The sequence below is a fragment of the Apium graveolens genome, chromosome 7 (assembly GCF_009905375.1).
Source record: "Apium graveolens cultivar Ventura chromosome 7, ASM990537v1, whole genome shotgun sequence".
NCBI classification, from domain to species: Eukaryota; Viridiplantae; Streptophyta; class Magnoliopsida; order Apiales; family Apiaceae; genus Apium; species Apium graveolens.
In genome coordinates this window covers 55,705,575-55,712,311 of record NC_133653.1, presented here as the reverse complement: position 1 = coordinate 55,712,311, position 6,737 = coordinate 55,705,575, and positions in this window count along the sequence as shown.

Below are 6,737 nucleotides of genomic sequence, written 5' to 3'. Positions count from 1 at the left end.
GTATGTTGACCTTGAAGAGACTTGGCACTTAGAGCTGTGACTTTGAGTTGTGTCTTGAAATCAGAATTTGTCATCAGCTCATCAGATTTAGCAATATGCTCTGTCAGAACTTTAGAGCTTGGAATGAAATCAGTTTCATTCCACTTCTTGGTCAACTTCACTCCTCTGCGAGTATCTTTCCAAGGAATAGGAGCAGCTTGTTCAACAAACTTTTCAATAAGTGCCTCCTTGCCAAGAGTAGGAGCTGGAGTATCTACTGAAACACTATCTCCAGAACTTGAAGAAGACTTATTATCCTCTGATAACACAAGTGTGTGTGAGGCTATAGGAGACTCTGGAACAACTTCATCTAAATTCTGATCTCCAGGTTCATGATCCAGAATAGGTGTAGATGGTGTCTCAGCCTGTAAGATTGGAGAATTAACTGTAGATTGCTGAGCTGCTGTTGGAGCTTCCAGATAAAGAACAGTTGGAATATTCAGATTGTGAATATCTATTTCAGAACATATGTCTTGTTCTTCAACATTATCTGTAGCTTTGATTGGAGAGACAGGAGGTGTGAGCACTGTATCTGGAACAGTGTCTTGAGCTTGATTTGGGGATGGCAAAGCTTCAATTACAACAGGTTCTGATGAGATCAGAGATTCATGATCCCCTTCATCAGCTTCTTCAGTATCCTCAGATGGAGGCTTAGCCATGTGCCTTCATGCCCTTATTTTCTTTAATCTCCTTGATAGAGAAGGAGTTGGTTGAGCAGCATCAGAATTTACACTTCTCTTTCTCTTCAAAGTATCAGAACCCTCAGCTTCAGTATTTATCTGATGGGTTGACCCTGCAGCTTTTACTGATTTCTGAAAAATCACATTTTCAGCTTCAACAGGCACATGTTCTGATACATGACCCTATGCTTCTTCATCATCTAATTCATCCCTTAGAATCATCCTTCTTCTCCTTGGTGGAGATTTAGGAACATATTTTGCTCTTTTAGGCCTTGAGGATGAAGGTCTGATGGTAGGTGCTGATGGTTGTTGTTGTGAGGATTGTGCTGGTTGGAAGTATGTTCTGATAGTAGGTTGAGTTAGTTGAGGTTGAGAAGTGATAGGTTGTGTAGGTGCTGATGGAGGTTGGGATGGCTGGACATCAGGATATATGGTAGTATAGGTGGTTGGGTCAGAGTTTATTAAGACCTGTTTGACTGATTGTGAAATTTGAAGGGGTCTTAAAACAGTTTTCTTATTATCAGTAGATAATAAGTCAGTAAAAGCTCTTTTAGCAAGTTTAAATGGCTGAATCAACTCACTAGCTAGTTGGGGCTTATCAGAGCTACAATAACTGTAAATAAGTTGACAGAATATGAAACCTAGTACAACACTAGTATAATCAAAATGAGATTGAGTAATTAGAGCATGCCCAATTTTCTGACTAAGGATTGGAATTGCATCAAAGTTTGAACATTTGTTTGCAAAAGTTTTGGTGATGCAGTCAAAGAAGAAACTCTATTCCTTCCTTATGTATGGCCTCTTCAATTGTCCCAGCTTGGACAATGATTTTTCATAACCCAGATTAGCCATCATCTGTTGAAGAGTTGGCTCCTCAACTGTTGAAAAAGTGCAGTCTTCTAGCAGATGTAGAGCTTGGTGAACTGTAGACACAGTCACCACATGTTCATCCTCCCCTGTTGTGAAAATAATACTAGGGGACCCATCTTTGCCACCATCATCATAAACCCCACTCCTCCAAAACTCCAGTATCTGAGTTCCTGAGAGTGATTGAGGTTGGGTCAATAATACCCAATCTCGCTGTTAGCAAGGAAGTCCTGAACAAAGTGAAGATCTGATGGGGCTTCATCCTTGCTAAGAATAGCTAAGTAGTTGTTAGGAACAAACTTAGCTCCATTGAAAATGATGTCTTTTGGTGCCATTTCTGTGAAAAATCAAGTGAGAATAGTGTGTACACAAAGTGTTTGATAAAATGCATGTGAGAAAATAGAGCTTAAGAGAATATTAGTGGGTGAGAGAAAATAAGAGAGATGAGAGAATGAGAAAAGTAGGTAAAAGATTAGAAAATCTTTTAACTTTCTTATTTATACAACCCACATGACAACAACTATATTTGTAAAGCATGGCAGGAAATTTACACCTGGCAACATGTGAATAGTTAGTAAATACTTAAAGCAGTAGTTAGTGGGCACGAGAAATAAGCAGTAATTATTGTGCACATTCAGTTTTTCAAGACAAACATGTTTCCCACTAAACAAATGATTATGACTATTTTTATCTCACTTAAATATATTTTGATAAAATATGACCGTTCAGTATTACCACAAATAAGTCAAGTAAATAAATAATGCCACGTAAGCATCAGAGTTTCCATCAGGATTTGCATCAGAACTTGATTATTATCAGAATTTAATGGTAATCAGAACATGGCTTCTGTACTCAAAAAGTGAATGTCTGCATCTGTGATTCTTCATACAAATACTGACTAGTTTCTTCAGAGTTTAATCATTAGAACTTCCATCAGAACTTGTCCTTAGAATTTATTCAAATGACACTTAACTGTTTGTCAAAAACAACTTAATCACCACAGTAATTTTTATTATTCATATGGATTGAGAGTGTGTGCATTTAGCAAAATATCAGATAAAGATTAAAGTATGATAAACTTCAGTATATCTTACATATAAGGCATAACTAAGATAAGTGCTTAAAATCTGTCATTAATAATAAAGTCTACTATAGAATAAATTTATGCAAGAATCCACCTCAACTGTTTGTGCTCATTTTATGCATCTTTTAACATTCTTTTTATAGTGGCTTCTCAGTGTAAGTGAGTCACAACTGCTATCAGAATTTATGCTATTATCAGAGTACTTCTCCTGTAATCAGAGAATGTGAAAAGTCACCAAGAAAAATTTATTTTCTTTTCTAATGCATATAACTTAATACCAGCAATGTACTTGGGTCTTCCCTTTCCACATATTTACTCTAAATCTCAAAGGAGTACCTGACTTCAATTTTCTTTTCTTGTCTTTTCTTCAGATAAGTGAGGCTTATCAAGCATGTGGTTCATCCTTAAGATTTACTGACATCAGAATTTGACAGATAAGAAGCAAGAATCTAGTTTGTGACTTGGTAATAAGATACACAAAGTAAATTTGACTAAGCTCAATATCAGAATTTTCTTGTGTTAATGAATTTCCACATAAACAACTAATTCAAACATGGGATTTCTAGTAAGTTAAAGACTACTAGATCAGCATCTAGCACAGTAATCCTCATTGGATTGAATAGTCACAGAACATTCAAAACACTATCAGAGTAAATAGAATCACATCAGATAACAATCAGTATTCAATATATTACAATTTAAGCACATATTACATAGAGATAAGACAATCTGTAAACACTGATCATAAATTCTGATGTATGAGAACAAAAACTAAGCAGATTTTGAGAAAGAACCTAAAACCATTCCAAGTTCATTTACCAGTCTTGTAAAAGTAGCTTCACATAGTGGTTTTGTGAAGATATCTGCTAGTTGTTGATCTGTTGGAACAAAATGCAATTCCACTGTACCTTCCATCACATGTTCCCTTATGAAATGATACCTAATACTGATGTGCTTTATCATTGAGTGTTGAACTGGATTACCTGTCATAGCAATAGCACTTTGATTATCACAGTAAATAGGTATTTTAGAAAATTCTAACCCATAGTCCAGTAACTGATTCTTCATCCAAAGAATCTGTGCACAACAGCTTCCTGCAGCAATATATTCTGCTTCTGCAGTTGATGTGGAAATTGATTTATGTTTCTTGCTAAACCAAGAAACCAATCCGCCTCAAAGAAATTGGCAGCTTCCACTTGTGCTTTTCCTGTCTATTTTGCATCCTGCAAAATCTGCATCTGAGTAACCTATTAGCTTAAAATCTGATTCTCTAGGATACCACAATCCTAGATCAGCTGTACCCTTGAGGTACTTGAAAATTCTTTTCACAGCTATTAGATGAGGTTCTCTTGGATCAGCCTGAAATCTTGCACAAAGACAAGTAGCATACATGATATCAGGTCTACGTGCAGTTAAATAGAGTAAAGAGCCAATCATACCTCTATAGTTAATAATATCTACTGATGATCCAGTATCTTTATCTAACTTGGTTGCAGTGGTCATGGGAGTGGATGCAGTTGAACAGTCTTGCATTCCAAATTTCTTGAGTAAATTTCTGGTGTACTTGGATTGATTTATAAAAGTACCTTCTTCATTTTGCTTGACTTGAAGTCTCAGAAAATAGCAAAGTTCTCCCGTCATACTCATTTGATACCTTCACTGCATTAGTTTTGCAAACCTTTCACAGAGTTTGGCATTTGTAGAACCAAAGATAAAATCATCAACATATATATGTACCAAAAGTAAGTCATTTCCATGGTTGAGGTAGAATAGTGTTTTATCAATTGTACCTCTGTTAAATCCACTTTCCAGAAGGAATTGAGCTAAAGTCTCATACCATACTCTTGGAGCTTTCTTAAGGCCATAAAGTGCTTTATCAAGTCTGTAGACATGATAAGGAAATTTTTGATCTACAAATCCTGGAAGTTGTTCAACATATACCTCTTCTTCCAATTCTCCATTAAGAAAAACACTTTTCACATCCATTTGAAAGAATTTAAACTTTTTGTTAGCAGCATAATTAGCCAAAAAGATTCTTATGGCTTCCAATCTAGCAACTAGTTAAAATGTTTCATCATAATCAATACCCTCCTGTTGAGAGTAGCCTTTGGCAACCAGCCTTGCTTTGCTTCTTGTAATTATGCCATCACTGTCAGTTTTGTTTCTGAACACCCATTTTTTGCCAATAATTGATCTGTTCTTTGGTCTTGATACTAGGGTCCAGACTTTATTTCTTTCAAATTCATTTAACTCTTCCTGCATTGCTTGCACCCAATCAGCATCTTGAAGAGCTTCTTCCACTTTCTTTGGTTCAATCTGAGATAGAAAGGAATGATAGAGACATTCATTTGATGTTTCAATTCTAGTTCTGACACCTGCTTCGGGATCTCCAATTATTAAGTCAGGTGTATGTGATTTGGTCCACTTCCATGCAGATGGAAGTTGATTTCTAGAACTGGATCCTCCCCCATGATCCATGCTGTCTCCATCAGCATTTTCTAATGCTCCTCCTATAGTTATGCTCTCTGAGACTTCAGAATTTGAGTTGGATCCTTCAGGATTTGAAGAATCAGAGTTTCCAGAATTATCAGAATTTGGCTCATCAGAAATTGATGAATCAGAACTTGAAGAGCCAGTGACAGGTTCTGATGCTTCTTGAGAGTCTTGAGTTATGGTATGATCTTCAGCTTGCTCCCCTTGAACAGGTGCATTTTCCCTTGGAGTAGTTACCACAGTTTCAATGACATCAGAATTTAACCCGTCAGAACTTACAGGATCAGGATTTAACCCGTTAGAGTAGATGCAGTTTCATTCTTCTAGTGCAAGAAATACACCCAAGTGTATCTTGTGAACTCATCCACTATAACCATATCATATTTCTTCTTTGCAATAGACATGACATTGACTGGACCAAATAGATCAACATGCAGTAGGTGATAAGGCACAAGAATTGAATATTCAGTTTTGCTCTTGAATGAAGATTTTCTTTGTTTTGCCTTTTGACATGAATGACAAAGGCCATCACAAGATTTTCTTTGTTTTGCCTTTTGGCATGCACATACTAATTTTGGCAGTCCTCTCACAAGATCTTTCTTTACTAGCTCATTTATATTATTGAAATTTAAAGAAGAGAGTCTCTTATGCCAATTCCAGCTTTCTTCAATTGATGCTCTACTCAACAGACAGATTGCAGAACCATCAGAGTTTGTTGAAAGTATGGCTTCATATATGTTACCATGCCTATAACCTTTCAGAACTACTTTTCCTGTAGAATTACTTACAACTTCACAGTGTTCTTCAAAGAAATCCACATGATAACCTCTGTCACAGATTTTACTCACACTTAGCAGATTGTGTTTAAATACTGAGACAAGAGCTACTGATTCAATAATGACATTCCCAAGATTGATATTGCCATATCCCAAAGTTTTTCCCATGTTGCCATCTCCGTAAGAAACTCCTGGGCCAGCTTTCTCCATAAAGTCTGATAGCAGGGCTTTATTACAGTCATATTTCCTGAACATCCACTGTCCAATACTAGGATATTTTACCTGTTGCCCTTCAATCACAAAGACCACTATTAGTTAGTTTTAAGGACCCAGACTTGCTTGGATCCTTTGGCCTTTTGAGGTTTGTTAGCATTTGCCGCGGATTTAATTTCAGAGTTTATGCTAACATGCTGTTTATCAAACTTTATATCAGACTTTACATCAGAACTTACACTAGAAGGAATTACACTAACTTTCTTCAAAGAAGGTTTTATTTGATAATAATCATAATATAAACTATGATATTCCTTACAAGTATAAATGGAATGCCATAAACTACCACAATGAAAACAAGGATTTTGTGATTTAAACCTAACAAACTGACTCTTAACTCCTGATTTAGGAGGTAAAGAATTTATATCTTTATTTTTCCTGCAAAAAGAAGTAAGATGGTTAGAGTTTCCACAGTTGTAACATTTCTTTCTAGGAGCATTAGGAACAGGCATATAATTATTACTTTTATTCACACCTTCCTTTCCATTCCTATTTTTCCTAACTTCCTTTATCTTGTTCACATTT